At 42.9% G+C, this 16,281-nt stretch overlaps 1 protein-coding gene and 2 non-coding genes across 3 annotated transcripts in view; 1 reads left to right on the plus strand and 2 right to left on the minus strand.

Annotated features, from left to right (window-relative positions):
* The window catches only part of LOC126475002 (supervillin), a 579,202-nt gene that overhangs the window by 267,965 nt on the left and 294,956 nt on the right, over positions 1-16,281 (minus strand). The gene's annotated exons all lie outside the window — the stretch shown is intronic.
* Positions 11,669-11,743, minus strand: Trnat-ugu (transfer RNA threonine (anticodon UGU)). The gene has a single exon. It is a non-coding gene; the product is annotated as a tRNA-Thr (tRNA).
* Trnat-ugu (transfer RNA threonine (anticodon UGU)) lies at positions 12,146-12,220 on the plus strand. Its single transcript has one exon. It is a non-coding gene; the product is annotated as a tRNA-Thr (tRNA).

A 16,281-nucleotide genomic window follows, 5' to 3' on the forward strand; every position in this document is an offset into this window, starting at 1 on the left:
TATTGAACTACGCAATCATCAGAGACAGTATTATTATCTCTGACTTACTGCCAAAGGCAATACTGACAATTGTTTATTACTCGCTTGTATTTGACCTTGGCCATCTCCCCAAAACTGAAGGCCGTAACCTCCATCACCCCAGATAAGCTTTTGCGCACATAAGTTTAGAAAGAATATCGTCGAGACATTTCATTGGTTACAACGGGATCCCAGGCAGAAGTGGATTAATTGTCTGAACAAAACGGAACTGTTTTACATGATGCCGCAAACCACAAGTATTTACGTCTTTCTCTTTTGTAAGTGCATTTGGAAACCATGAAAGTTTCACGTGACACCCTGTATTCTGCCGAGTACGTCTCGTGATGGGTACGGCATGTAAATAGCCACTTTATAACGCCATATAGATGCATTATTCAGAAAGGAGTTTTGCCTGAATAAAAAGAAAGGAAGCTTGGGTCCCGCGCCCGAGTTCTAATATCCACCGTTGTTAGTGCGATACCGGTCGATAACATTCGAGAATATGTGCATTATAACCTCTGACATCACAGGAGAAAATGTCGCAAATATACTGCTCCTTCCTGCGTACGTTGTTACTTTTGTAACCGAATGAGGAAGGAGAAGGGGGGGGGGGGAAGAGGGAGGATGTACCGCGTCCCACATAGGTATTACTAATAACAGAGATGGAAATTCACTAGAGTTACGTCCGAGATAAGGTGCCATTTTTCCATTGCCCAGTCACCAGTAGAAAAGCAAATAAATAGGGTTTTGTTACAATATTAGTCGAAGCAAATATAATGTGTTTCAATTGCCCAGTCACCGGTAGAAAAGCAAATAAATAGGGTTCGGTTACAATATTAGTCGAAGCAAATATAATGAGTTTCTTCGTCACCCTTAAATATTACAATACTGTGCTACAAGGATGTGCAGAAAGAATCTGTTAACACGATAAAGATTTCAAGTAGTGCATCCTCTGCGTATTATTATTATTATTATTATTATTATTATTATTATTATTATTGCCATTATTGTGTTTCGGCGCACGATATCGACGTCTTTAGCACTGTAGTGGGCAGAATATTCCGCGCTGTGACGATGTTTAATTCATGGTACGGAGCAGAGTCCATGACAAATACGCAGCACATTTCTACAGTTAACATTTCTTCACATTTCCTATATAAGAACACAGTCTATTGGAAAACAAAATCACACGAGCAAGTATTTGCCTCCATACCGAAATATTTCGCAGGGTTCGGCAAACCCTGGTTTTCAAATGGATAAAAAAAGAACAAGGAAACCTGATGACATGGCTGTATAGCTGTTGAAGAAACCAATGAAAATAATTTTAATCAACTTTTACCACGTTTATCAAAATAAGGAAGCACTTAAGATTCACCGCAAGTGTTATGCAGGAAATACTATTATTTTTAAAGAAACAGGTCAGAAAAAACATTTTTCTCTTGCTTTAACAAACATCTGTGTAGCCTCTGCATCGAATCGAGATCGTCTTTATTAGATGTACACTAGTAAAAATGAATAAGGCGGTCAGGAAACGCCGAAAAGGTGTCGAAGGAGATAATATAAGTAATGTTCAAATGTGTGTGAAATCTTATGGGACTTAACTGCTAAGCTCATCAGTCCCTAAGATTACACACTACTTAACCTAAATTATCCTAAGGACACACACACACACACACACACACACACACACACACACACACACACACACACACACACACACACACACACATGCCCGAGGGAGGACTCGAACCTCCGTCGGGATCAGCCGCACAGTCCATGACTGCAGCGCCTAGACCGCTCGGCTAATCCTGCGCGGCAGTATAAGTAATAGTAATAGCAATTGTCTGTTTTGCTCTCCTAACGGCCAATATCTGTTCCTCAGCTACAATTTCTTCCCTTTTGCACTAAAATGTAAATATAGCCTGTAATTACACATTTCTGTGTATTTTATTATTTATGGCGTATACTTAATGAATTTTCTAAAAACGTAAAAGTATTCGAAAGTTGTTCCGACGTAGCGAGAACTGTCCCTCTTTCTAAGGCATTTCGGATGACGCTGAACAGTCCGAATGAGCGACCAGACGTTGCGGCTGCATTCTGGCGCATAAACTAACTAACATCTGCGCCAGCGTACTTATTGCCAAGCCACTCGCTACGTGTGACACACAACTACAAGCCCGCCAGCTTTCACAGCCACTCAGTAATGAGTCATGCAGTGTGACTAAGAGGCTAGTCTAGCAGCTACTGCCGTGCTGTCAACAATCGTCTTCCTGAATGAGGGGAGTTAGCCGCCTTAACCTCTGAGTGCGGTGTCTGGACTGCGACATCGTGTTTATCAGGCTCCACGCGCCACCTCAGCGCTCACGCTGGTCTATTCGCAGACGCCGCGTACCGTCTCTGATAGGGGCAAACCTTACCAACGCAAAATTCCTACGCTCTGCTCTGTACTGTTCCTGTCACATAAGAATTTAGATTTTTTTATGCATACTCCTAGAAGCGTCCTACGATGTGGTGATAATCTTGAGGACGCTACTTAGTGCCCATTTACCTCTGTGTTTATCATCTCCTATTCCGACCAAGGCAAATCTTTAAGTGTGTTCGACGTTATGGTATCTAATATTAATCTAGTTTCTAACTACGTACACCAACTGCTTCTACAAAATATTCGGTTCCATTGCCTCGTTGCCTAGGTTTCTGAACAATAAATCGTTTCTGCTCTAATTAGAATTAAAATACATTATACGCTAGTGATCGGTCTCCCTTTGAAAAAGTAATAAAAATTAGAAAAGGATAGAAAAATTAACATCCCATCGACGATGAGATCCTTAAGGACCTAAGCGTCCAGTGTATTACCGTTGCGCTAGCTCGGTACTAAAATTACAATTAAACTTTATACACGGCACTCTTTAAGTATGCAGACCAGCTGTACCTTCGCTGTACCTAATTTTTTTACGTGTGCTTTACGCCTTATTCTATCGTACAGACCAACTTTTTTAAACTATAGAGACCCTAGAATAGATCCATATTTTTATTCAGTCATGTACTTTGAATGGGGTTCGATATCTCTCAAGTACAATGATTTAAGACTATTTAATGCGCACCCTGAAACAATTCTTGCAGACAGTATGGAAATATGGTAAATATTAAGCTGAAATATGCAGAACCCCACAGCTCCAAGCACATTGTGAAATAAACCCATCATAAAGGGACTGAGACACCCTGAGACTTCCTGGCAGATTAAAACTGTGTGCCGGACCTAGACTCGAACTCGGTACCTTTGCCTTTCGCGGGCAAGTGCTCTACCAACTGAGCTACCCAAGCACGACTCACGCCCCGTCCTCACAGCTTTACTTCTGCCAGTATCTCGTCTCCTACCTTCCAAACTTTACAGAAGCTCTCCTGCGAACCCTGCAGGTTCAGCAAACAGGAAAGGTTTCAGGTAACGAAAATATATACGACTTTCTCCAAATGTCCTGTAGCACCAAACATTACGCCCTCCGCATTTCAGTAATCCCAAAATTGGCACTTAGAAACGAAGGCTCCAACTTCATCCATAACGGCAAAGTACGCGAGAAGGTGATTGCTTTATTATCACTCTACCACCGTAATTTTGGAATATGTTTAATAATCACGTGCGCAGTTGGTCCTCAATCTTCAGCGAAGTTGGCCCTCAATATCCAAATAAAAACGTAAATAATAAACGTGCACGACTATGACCTCGTTGAGTGAATTACGTATGGCGAAAATCTGAACTCATGAACCGGGTTGAAGGAAGACGGCGGCGGAGGTGGAGGCGGATTGGCGAGGTAGGTGCGGAGAGATTGCAAACTTTTTAAATAGACGTTTATGGAGGCAATGGAAATACAAACTGCCGGAAGGTACCTACCGCTTCCCCCAATAGGAACCACAGCATGAAAATCGCTAGATACCTTCCGCGGTAACATACAGACGTTCAAGATAACTTCTAACTGACGACAGTACGCTGTCAAGATGACGAAACCCGTATTATTTTCTTCGAATCACTACTGTGTAGAATGTGCGTTCTCGTCGTGAAACAAGCCATCGTCTTTAAGAAAATAGAATACGGCGTCAGAGACCAGCCTGCAAGTAGATCGTGAATACACCCCAGCGCAATCCTACATTTGATAATGGTCCTAGTTCTTGCCACGATGAGGGTAAGACGTTTGTGCGAGGACGGTAGGGACACACAGTGCGCTCATAAAACGTGCCGCGCGCTACTTTACGACTCAGCAGTCAGCAAACAGCACATCCTCGAGGCGCGCTCCTAATACGTAGCGCAAGAGCAGCCATCGGGGACGGCCGACAGGAAGGACGCGGGCGGGCTACTGTTGGCGGCGCCCGATACGGCCATCCGACACCAGCCCGAGCTTCCCGGAAACAGCTGTGCGGAGCCGACCTGCAAGTGTGGCTGGGCACTGGCTAGCTGGCGGGCTCACCGCCGCGCAGCTTCCTTCCTGCCGACAGGCGGATCAGCTGCCCACGGCCGTGCGGGGACGTGAGCTCCGGACAGGATCAGTCAGTCAGTCACGTGTTCTTTTGTCGAAATGACGTCGAACGAGCCAGTTTACAAAACATGTATGCATGATTATTGCCAACGTTAATGAACATATCATTTTTAGGATTCCGTACCTGAATCGGTAAAAACGGAACACTGCCTGCCCCACTGTTAAAAACAGTTTTCCTCAGTAACAAGTAGAAGTATCAAGTTGAAATTTACGTCGCGTACTGAAGTCTACGGTCTCTTGGCGTTGTAATAAATGTGCGCTTCTAAATCAATGCACGGAAACGATACGGCCATTTATGTCGCACATTTTGACACACGTAAACTCAATCATCAAATCTATACGTTATTTCCCTTTGGGTTAGAATCATGAAATTTGGTAAGCAGCAACTTTTCGTAGTAAAAGTACAGAAAAAATTCGAAAACAATCTGTATTGATATCACACGAAAAAAAAATTTATTTTTAATTTATTGTTCGATTGTCTGTCGGTCCGTCCGTCTGTGAAGACTCCCTTTCCTCAGGAACGGGTTGACGTATCCCGTCGAAATTTACGTAAGATACTAAGGTCTATAGTCCCTTGGTGGTGTAAAATCGTTAAGCTTCTAAGTCAACACAACCAAAAACTACGGTCATTTATGTCACATATTTTGATACATTTTGAGACATTAAAAACCTTCAGGTTCACCCACAATCATTAAATTTGGCAAGAAGCAAGGTTTCACAGCAAAAATAAAGGAAAATATCATAAAACTGTTAATTCAAACAAAGGAATATTTCTTTTCTCGTTTGTTATCCGACTTCGAACTTGAAATTAAAACGTTCACGAAAGTACTGCAGTTCCAGGGTCCAATAACTTGCCGGTATCGATGTCGATAACAGGCAAAAATCGAGGAGATTTTCGATTCCCAGATGTAGATGAACAAGTTTGTAGGGAACTCTGTCAGCACGAGTCGTCCTCATGCAATTATACTAAAAACTGTTTTTTTTACAAGCCTATAGTTTTTAAATAAAAATTATTCCATGATCAAGAAGCAGCTGTCAAAAGAAATGATTTTAGGTTGTATTTGAACTTTCTTTGATAAAATTACGTTATTGGGCACATCAAAAGAATTTTCTGTTGCCTGTTGAACTCCTTTCTGAGCCACTGACAGTTCTAATAGCAGTTAATGAAGGTCATTTTTCCTCTGGTGTTGTTGGTATGGACATCACTATTCTTCTCAAATTGTGAGGGCTTGTTTATGGGGAATTTCATAAAGGTATACATAGCATTTATAGACAGTGTCTTTTAGATAGTGTTTCCCATACAAAGAGGCCTGACTGCCACGTCCAAGCCGTAACTGATAAGTTGATAGTGTCGTGAACTATGAAGAGAAAGGTAGCAGATTCGCAGTCACCTTCTGTTTTCCAAGACATACTGGGTCTTTCTTATTCAGTTAATAGCAGTATTATCTGCAGAAGTCGACGTTATTTATTGTAAATAACGAATCTGCACCAATCACTGTAGCAAAGACCACTGTCTAGAATGTTTCCCCTGTGGCCAGAAACGTTAACGTACCTGCTAGTCTACGTCAGAAAGTAAACACACGTTACACAGTGGAAATTTTTGCTATTATATTGGTTTTATTGAAGAACGTGGATATTACGCATGCGCAAACTGACATTAGACACCGTACTTTCACTCTATTCAATTTAAAACTCAGTTGACGAATAACTTCTGCAACTACGTTTGTCAGATCTTTGTACAGCATTATTCGCCTTTCAAGTCATCGATCACAGTCTGCTAGCGATTTCCTCCTCTTTCCTTGGCAATCACTAACAGAATTAACGCAGCTATTTTACGTGCGTCCATTTTCGAAAAGAAACTCTGTAATTTACGCACCAGGTGCTATAGCCAGCCGCTGGCGAACGCAGAAGTCACAGATACGGTGAGGACCACGTTCCGCGAGATGTAGCAGGTCGTTTCAGTGCGTGCAGCAACCACGTCTGGCGTGCTTCGTGGTGAGAAACCCGTCCCGTGTAAAATAGACTTTAGGAAGTTTCAAGAACTAATATTACGTGAGTAATCTAGGACTATAGCACAATTGCTACGTGTCGCTCCCCTAGAGAGCACTAAGGCAAGATTAGACTAAATAAAGCGCGCACAGAGGAATTTAAGCAGCTAATTCTTCCTACGCTCCATGGCGCCTCCACCCAGTTACAGAAGCATACGCAGTTTAACGTGAACTCCGAATAGCGGAGCAGTTAGGAGTTTTTTTTAACATTAACTGTCCACTTTTAGAGGTGAAAGAAGTGATAAGCCACAGAATAAAATCTTGAACTTACCAGTGATTGAACCTTGGGTGATTTTGAATTTGTAGTCTGACTGGAAGGTCTCAGATAGATTGTATAATGGTAAGACAGAGATTCAGGAACCAAGTTTTAAATTGTAAGACATTCCCAAGGGCAGATGTGGACTCTGACCACAATTTATTGGTTATGAACTGTAGATTAAAACTGAAAGAACTGCAAAAAGGTGGGAATTTGAGGAGATGGAGCCTGGATAAACTGAAAGAACCAGAGGCTGTAGAGAGCTTCAGGGAGAGTATTAGGGAACGATTGACAAGTATGGGGGAAAGAAATACAGTAGAAGAAGAATGGGTAGCTCAGAGAGATGAAACAGAGCAGGTAGCAGAGGATCAAGTAGGTAAAAAGACGAGGGCTAATGGAAATCCTTGGGTAACAGAAGAAATATTGAATTTAATTAATGAAAGCAGAAAATACAAAAATGCAATAAATGAAGCAGGCAAAAAGGAATACAGATATCTCAAAAATGAGATCTGCAGGAAGTGCTAAATGGCTAAGCAGGGATGGCTAGAGGACAAATGTAAGGATGTAGAGACGCATATCACTAGGGTAAGAGCCGCATACCACTGGGGTAAGATAGATACTGCCTACAGGAAAATTAAAGAGACCTTTGGAGAAAAGAGAACCACTTGCATGAACATCAAGAGCTCAGATGGAAACCCAGTTCTAAGCAAAGAAGGGAAAGGAGAAAGGTGGAATGAGTATATAGACGGTCTATACAAGGGCGATGTTCTTGAGGACAATATTATAGAAATGGAAGAGAATATAGATGAAGATGAAATAGGAGATATGATACTGCGTGAAGAGTTTGACAGAGCACTGAAGGACCTAAGTCGAAACAAGGCCCCGGGAGTAGACAACATTCCTTTAGAACTACTGACAGCCTTGGAAGAGCCAGTCCTGACAAAACTCTACCATCTGGTGAGCAAGATGTATGAGACAGGCGAAACACCCTCAGACTTTAAGAAGAATATTATAATTCCAATCCCAAAGAAAGCAGGTGTAGACAGATGTGAAAATTACCGAACTATCAGTTTAATAAGCCACGGCTGCAAAATACTAACACGAATTCTTTAAAGACGAATGGAAAAACTGATAGAAGCCGACGTCGGGGAAGATCTGTTCGGATTCCGTAGAAAAGTTGGAACACGTGAGGCAATACTGACCCCACGACTTATCTTAGAAGAAAGATTAAGGAAAGGCAAACCTGCGTTTCTAGACTTACAGAAAGCTTTTGACAATGTTGACTGGAACACACTCTTTCACATTCTGAAGGTGGCAGGGGTAAAATACAGGGAGCGAAAGGCTATTTACAATTTGTACAGAAACCAGGTGGCAATTATAAGAATCGAGGCAGTGGTTGGAAAGGGAGTGAGACAGGGTTGTAGCCTCTCTCCGATGTTATTCAATCTGTATATTGAGCAAGCAATAAAGGAAACAAAAGAAAAGTTCGGAGTAGGCATTAAAATCCATGGAGAAGAAATAAAAACTTTGAGGTTTGCCAGTGACATTCTAATTCTGTCAGAGACAGCAAAGGACCTGAAAGAGCAGCTGAACGGAATGGACAGAGTCTTGAAAGCAAAACGAGGATAATGGAATGTAGTCGAATTAAATCGGGTGATGCTGCGGGAATTAGATTAGGAAATGAGACACTTAAAATAGTAAAGGAGATTTGCTATTTGGGGAGCAAAATAACTGATGATGGTCGAAGTAAAGAGGATATAAAATGTAGACGGGCAATGGCAAGGAAAGCGTTTATGAAGAAGAGAAATTTGTTAACATTGAGTATAGATTTAAGTGTCAGGAAGTCGTTGCTGAAAATATTTGTATGGAGTGTAGCCATGTATGGAAGTGAAACATGGATTATAAATAGTTTAAACAAGAAGAGAATAGAAGCTTTCGAAATGTGGTGCTACAGATGAATGCTGAAGATTAGATGGGTAGATCACATAGCTAATGAGGAGGTATTGAATAGAATTGGAGAGAAGAGAAATTTGTGGCACAACTTGAGTACAAGAAGGGATCGATTGGTAGGGCATATTCTGAGGCATCAAGTGATCACCAATTTAGTACTGGAGGGTAGCGTGGAGAGTAAAAATCATAGAGGAAGACCAAGAGATGAATACACTTAGCAGATTCAGAAGGATGTAGGTTGCAGTAGGTATTGGAAGATGAGGAAGCTTGCACAGGATAGAGTAGCCTGGAGAGCTGCATCAAACCAGTCTCTGGACTGAAGACAACAACAGTCTGACATTACACTCTGTGACACAGATATACGTTGCCGGGCAACAAAAGTCGATGATATGCAGGACTGCGGCGTCGCACATTCGCTCGATTGCTTATAGGCCTCGGGACCGTGTAGTCCCAGAGACGCCGGTGGCCGGACGAGTTATATTTATGAGTTGGGAACGCCGTCCGGTGATTACGTAATGGCAGGCGGCGCGCCAGGCCCATTAGGGCTGAGATCTGCCTAAGTGATGCCGGAGACAATCGGGCGGACCGCGCTTGCCTGCGGACGCGACGCCGACCGTGCTCACGACCGCAGACATCTTTCGGGGGACGCCGGGCTGCGCGCAGCACAGCGACATAGAGGCTCGACCAGTCTGTTCTGTGCGTTTCGGAACGCCGATGCAAAGAAGACAAAGTAACACTTATCACGTATGATATTCACGAGGAAAAGGCGTAGTCACCTCAGCGCAAATATGACTTGGCCCATAAAGATTTCAAGTACGGTCGCATACTAATCTACGTGGAGTTAAAGTAAACTGGAAACTAACGTGCAGTCATCATACTGAGTACCTAACAAACAATGTGGATAGATGTGCGAATATACGAGAGTGGTTTGAAAAGTTCTCTGAACGGAATAGAAAAAAAATACTTACATCACGAAACTTTTTTTATTTTTCAACGTAGTCTCCTTGTAGATTAATGCACTTGGTCCAACGATGTTCCAGTCCCTTGCTTCCATCTCGAAAATTAGTTTCCTCGATGCCTGCAATATAGTTGCCAACTCTTGCTATCAATTAATTCTTCGCGTGAAGTGAATCTTCGTCCACCGAGAAAAATTTTCAGTTTTGGGAACAGGTGGAAGTCTGACGGAGCCGTATCAGGTGAATAAGGCGGGTGTGGCAACAATACATACCTTAGTTCGTGTAATTTTGCCATGGCGACTGCACATGTGTGCGGGCGGGCATTTTCTCCATGGAAGATGACTTTCTTACTTGCTAAACCTGGCCATTTATCGCGTATCTTTTGTTGCAATTTGTCCAGGAGGTTAGCAAGGTGTTCTCCAGTAATTGTTTGTCCAGTGGGGAGACAATCTACAAACAGAGTTCCCTTCGCATCCCAGAACACTGATGCCGTGACCTTTCCCACCGAAGGAATTGTCTTTGCTTTCTTTGGTGGCGGAGAATCGACATGTTTCCACTGCTTTGTTGTTTTGTCTCTGGGGTAAGGTAGTGCACCCAAGTTTCATCAGTGGTCACAAAACGGCGCAAAAAATCTTGTTCGTTTCTCCTAATACGGGCCAAGCATTGTTTCGATATGTCCAGTCTCATGCGTTTTTGATCCAAGACTCGCGGCATCTATCTTAGAGACGATTTTTTCATTCTAATTCTTCAGTTAAAATGTGATATACCCTTTCAGATGACACCTGGAATGCGTGAGCAATTTCACGAACTTTCTATCGGCGATCCACCATGACCATTTTGTGCACTTTTGCAATGATTTCTGGAGTAGTGACACATCTTAGTCGACCACTGCGCAGATCATCATCTAAGCTCTCCCGACCCAGTTTAAATTCATTTGTCCACTTGGCAACAGCTGAATATGAAGGAGCAGAGTCCCGAGTGTATTCTGGAAATCGGCAGGAATATCCTTTGCATTCATATATTTTTTTACGAAATACTTAATCACTGCTCGAATCTCGATTTTTGCATCTTCGCAAATCACAAAGCCGGAACAACAACAGAGCCACATCACCGCCACAGCTCTCTTCCAAGAGCACTGACGTGGCACGTGTTTACAGGCAACAATCCGATGAGTATCACGTGAACAACTCGTTGCGCTAGCGCTGACCTCTCGTGGTGATTCCGACAACTTTTCAAACCACCCTCGTAATAAGAACAGTTGCTTGCGTTTGGAGTTGAGAGTGGACCGTACGATACTATTGATTTTGTGTAATGGTACAACCGCTCTGTCTTCGGCTACGGAAACATGCTATAAGGAACGCGACGAAATATTCTTTGAATAAATTAGGTGTTCTCCATTATAAGGTGATCCCCCTAACCCTTAGAACCAGGATATAAATTCCTGAAAGCTTCCGAAATGCCACTGAAGATGCGAAGAAATACGCAGACAGACATTTTTCTTGAGTTTTTTATCGATATCTGATCGTAAGTCCATAAATGTAGTATCGACCATGAGCACTTCACAGCAAAAGCACGAAGCTATCTCCTCTTCTTGTAAGAAGCGACGAGAAATGGCGAAATCCGTTACCAGTAATCTAAAAGGAAACGAAGCTACCTTGCTTTCAATATCAGTTTGATGTCATCTTTAATACAGACTCGGGCTCATACTTGCTCCACAATTTAGAAAAGCGGGACGGACATCACTTACGAACTGGAGCAATTTATTGAAAGATATTGGCCACAGTACGCTCGGAAATAGAACTGTGAGTCGAACAATGGAATACCACTTCTTAACACTCTGAAATGATAATTAAATGGACACCCTAGCTGCAAACAGGCGTTGATGTATTTCATTGGGGACATGTTGAAAATGTGTGCCCCGACCGGGACTCGAACCCGGGACCTCCTGCCTACATGGCAGACGCTCTATCCATCTGAGCCACCGCGGGCACAGAGGATAGTGCGTCTGCAGGGACTTATCCCTTGCACGCTCCCCGTGAGATCCACATTCCCAACATGTCCACACCACTACATTCGTAGTGCACCTAAGAGATGTTTGCCCATCATACTCATTACTCGTGGCAGATTAATCTACCAAGTCCGGTACGAGTTCGGGCATAGCGTGTGCGTTCGCACAAGAAGGTCAATGGCCGGGAAGCCATATTTTAACTATATATGACGGTAGTATCTGTTCCCGAAAGAACAGTTATCGTGGATGACCATGCAGCTTTGCTAGAAATGAAATGATAATGAAATGGACACCCTAGCTGCAAACAGGCGTTGATGTATTTCATTGGGGATCTCACGGGGAGCGTGCAAGGTATAAGTCCCTGCAGACGCACTATCCTCTGTGCCCGTGGTGGCTCAGATGGATACAGCGTCTGCCATGTAAGCAGGAGGTCCCGGGTTCGAGTCCCGGTCGGGGCACACGTTTTCAACATGAAATACATCAACGCCTGTTTGCAGCTAGGGTGTCCATTTAATTATCATTTCATTTCCAGCAAAGCTGCATCGTCATCCACGGTAACTGTTCTTTCGGGAACAGATACTACCGTCATATATAATCTTGACATTCTCCCCAATGACACCTATCAAATGATTGCACTTCCACTTGAAATCTGCATCTATACAGCGGAGCTTCTGGCGGTCAGGTATGCCATTTATTGTACACCCACCTAACATCGTGTAGGCCCCCCGTGAACACTCAGAACTGCCGCAACACAAAGTGGCCTAGGCTCAACTAACGTCTGAAGTAGTACTGCAGGGAACTGACATCGCGAATCCTACAGGGCTGTCCATAAATCCGTAAGATTACGAGAGGGTGGAGATCTCTTCTGAGAGCACGTTGCAAGGCATCCCAGATATGCTCAATAATGTTCATGTCCGGGACGTGTTTAAACTCAGAAGACTGTTCCTGGAGCAACTCTGTAGCAATTCTGGACGTGTGAGATGTTGCATTGTCCTGCTGGAATTGCCCAAGGCCGTCGGAATGCACAACACCTAAGCCAGTTCAAGTTCCCTGTGTTTTAATTGCGTGGCGTCGGCTGGCTACAGCTGTTAGCTAAGACGGTGCCTGTACCTACAGTGTGCGTCCTCACGTCGTGGAAGTCTGTGTGTGCAAGAAAATTAACGAGCGCGTAACTCTCTTAACGCCAACGACGCGCTCTGCCCACGCGTGAGAAAGTTTTACAGCTTCAGATGATGCTCTTCTCACCCGTCAGGATAGTTTCTCGTTTTCTATTTATCCTCGCTGTCAACACTGCCGTTGCGAACAAGGTAGTACTGTACATGTCTTCATAAAAGGCGCTTTGAACTTTTCTGGCTAGTCCATGAATGAACCTTTCTTAAAATGATTTCCGAGAATAAGAAAAGTAATACCTACATAGAGCAAAACTCTACAAATACGAGCTCATACGAGACTAAAAAAGCAGTTTCACTTCCTTGCTTTTGACACCACCACCACCACCACCACCACCAACAACAACAAAAATAGCAGAAAAAAAGACTACGCTAAACCGTAAAAGCATCGTCACAATTACACTGATCAGAGCAACTTGGACTTCACGAAGTAAATACGCCTCTGAGTGCGAAGGAGGTCTACGTTTCCCATTAGGCGATTAAATATGTCGCTGTCTTCAAGACTACGTCTGTCAAATAATATGTCTTTTTCTAAAATAGGTAAACAGGAAATCACTATACATTTTACTGAAGTTAGTGGCTGTTGGTACCATAAACTTTTGTTTATTGTAAAACAAAACTCTTGATACCAGACATTGGCTTCCCATATCCTATTCCAAAATGAAGTGAAATTCTCTACTCTTTTCTTCACAATGAGTTCGCAACGAGAACAATAAGGAATGAAAAGTGTGAGTTTAACGACTCGTCGACAACGACAAACCACAAACTCATTTTGGGGAAGGAATTCGGCCGGATCCTTTTCAAAGTATCTTTATCAATAATATTTCCCTACAGGATTCACATAAACCATGGAAAACTAAAATCAGGATGTCTGCTTGGGGATTTGATTTGTCGTCTTCACGAAGGCGAGTTTAAGTGGCAGACCACGGTGCCATCCCCTTCGGTAGTTCTAAACCAAATGTGGTTTGTATTCACCTTTGTATCATCACTCACTTAGACTAACTGTGTAGTGTCAGCACAGAGAGAAAGAAATATCTGTACAAGGGAGTCAGAACTATGTCTTTTATGCATCACTTATTTCTCTCTGGTTTATGTTTCACTCCTCATCGACAGCGTGGTAGCACTTTATGCTTAACAGTCACATGTACTGATTATACAAGCTATATAATATGAACATGTCCTATTCCAGGCCAAGTGCTAAGAGATGCAGAGGCCTACATGAATGTTGAATACGTTCATCATACAGTGCTCAAGGTGCTAATGACAATGAGTGCAGTCTTAGACAATTCGAACTTTGACCCTTGGACAAAATATAGTTAATACCCTGCAAATATTTGATAAAATTTTTCTCTAATAGTTGATAACGCGAAAGCACGACGCGACGGCTAAGGTGTCCAGCTTGTATTTGTGAGAAATGAAGCTAAAATCTACGTTCATCCATCAATAGAGATCGGTTAATCCAAGTCACTACGTTAAAACTCGGGACGGAGCCTTTCGCTACCCATGTTCAACTGTGCTACATGTTCATAGATAATAACTCAATTTCTCGAAAGTATTTCGAAATCTACCACCTATGCATAATAAACCACGTATCACTATTCGTGCAACCTTATTTGAATATCAATGAAATGGGCAGCGTGAGTCTCCCAAGGTTTGCTTGAAATGTTAGAGAAATGAATCATAAACATTTCACACATTGATGCGGGTGTACCTCGACGATCTTTTACCGCGGACGACGATATACGCAGTAACTCGGCGAGCGATAACCCGAAAATAGGGCCATCCACGGGCAATCACGTGCAAAGTGTGCGCGATTTGCTTCATCAGAATAGACTTTTGGGATTCCGCTTGTTAACAGAGGAATATCACATTAGCAGAACTAACGTTCACACCATTCTATATGATGCATAGGAAAGCGGAACACATGCACAACATCAGTGAAGCATGTCTTTATACGCTAAAAGAAAGGATTATAGATGAACAAGTGCGCAAATTTTATCAACAACGCAGGAGCTAAATCCATTGTCTTGAAGCTCATTGCCACTACTGAGCGAACTTCGTGCTTCAAATAATGTCTATTTATAAAACGTCATATCAATGACGCCGAGCAACTCAGCGACTACAGAGGTGACAATTTGTTGCCGAGTCGATTTACAAAAGACGCTAATCTTGTTTTCCCGTGGACATGAAAAACTCTATCCCAAAAGGCACCCTGTCGTTTTCGAGGGGCGTAATGAACTGTCTCCCTAGGAAGGACCAGAGCTTTGCGAGGCAATCTTTACAAAAGCATGGAGTCGTCTTTGTGACATTACAGAGCTCCAGAGCACGCCGTGACTGTCCTCTGTTTCAGTACAGATACCAAGAAACAATCCTCCCCACCCAACGTACTCACCAATTTTGGTACCGGCAAACTTCGTCTGTCTTCCAGAACCGGAATGTACTCTTAACAGAAGCCGATACGGGTCCATTACGAACGTTCGAAATACAGTGTCCGACGACACGAAAGGCATCCATATGCGGCCAGAGAAAGTAATTATGTAGAAAACTATAAGCATCACGTTTTTGCGAACCTACATGCGTTTTTTTATTCACGAATTCAGGTGACCCAACAGCAATCCCCCCCACACACACACCACACACAAAGTCGCACAGCTGATACGCAAACAACGATCACACTGTGTACATTCACAGATGTGTGATTACCTGAAAGACTGAAAGAATTTTGGACTATGAGAACTGAGTTATACTAGAAACCGAATGTTCAAAACAACTAATGTAAAATAAGGTGTGCCAAAAGGTGCGCAGTATCATCTCCATATACACAAATAACTTGCTAACAGTGAACAGGGTCAGTAGCACTCAGTTCACTAACTACACCGATATCTAGAGAAAGTATCGTAGTTGGAAGGTCGTAATAAGCATAGGACGACTTAAAACGGTATTTCCAACTGGTACATTCCTATGGCAGCATCTTCAAATGTGGATAAATGCAACGAAGTGTGCGTAACGAAGAGAAAGAACCCAATAATACCAGATTAAAAGATAAGCGGTATACAGTCATATCGTTTCTATGAGTACTATTAAGAAGCGACATCAAATGAAACATCTGAAATTTGCAGTGGGGAAGAAGAGTGGAAGATAAATCTATTGGGGGAATTCTGGGGAGGTGCAGAGCATCCGAAGCGCGACGTATTGTAGGGTTCAGCTACAACAGTTCAAGCCCTTGTCAAGTCGTCATGACAGCAGACATCGTACGGATTCGGAGACGCGCTACTAGCATCGCAAGAGGCCGGTACAATGCATACTTATGTGTAGAAAGATATGTTGAGGGAGCTTTAATGGCAATTTCT

This window comes from Schistocerca serialis, chromosome 4 (assembly GCF_023864345.2).
Source record: "Schistocerca serialis cubense isolate TAMUIC-IGC-003099 chromosome 4, iqSchSeri2.2, whole genome shotgun sequence".
In the NCBI taxonomy this organism is placed as follows: domain Eukaryota; kingdom Metazoa; phylum Arthropoda; class Insecta; order Orthoptera; family Acrididae; genus Schistocerca; species Schistocerca serialis.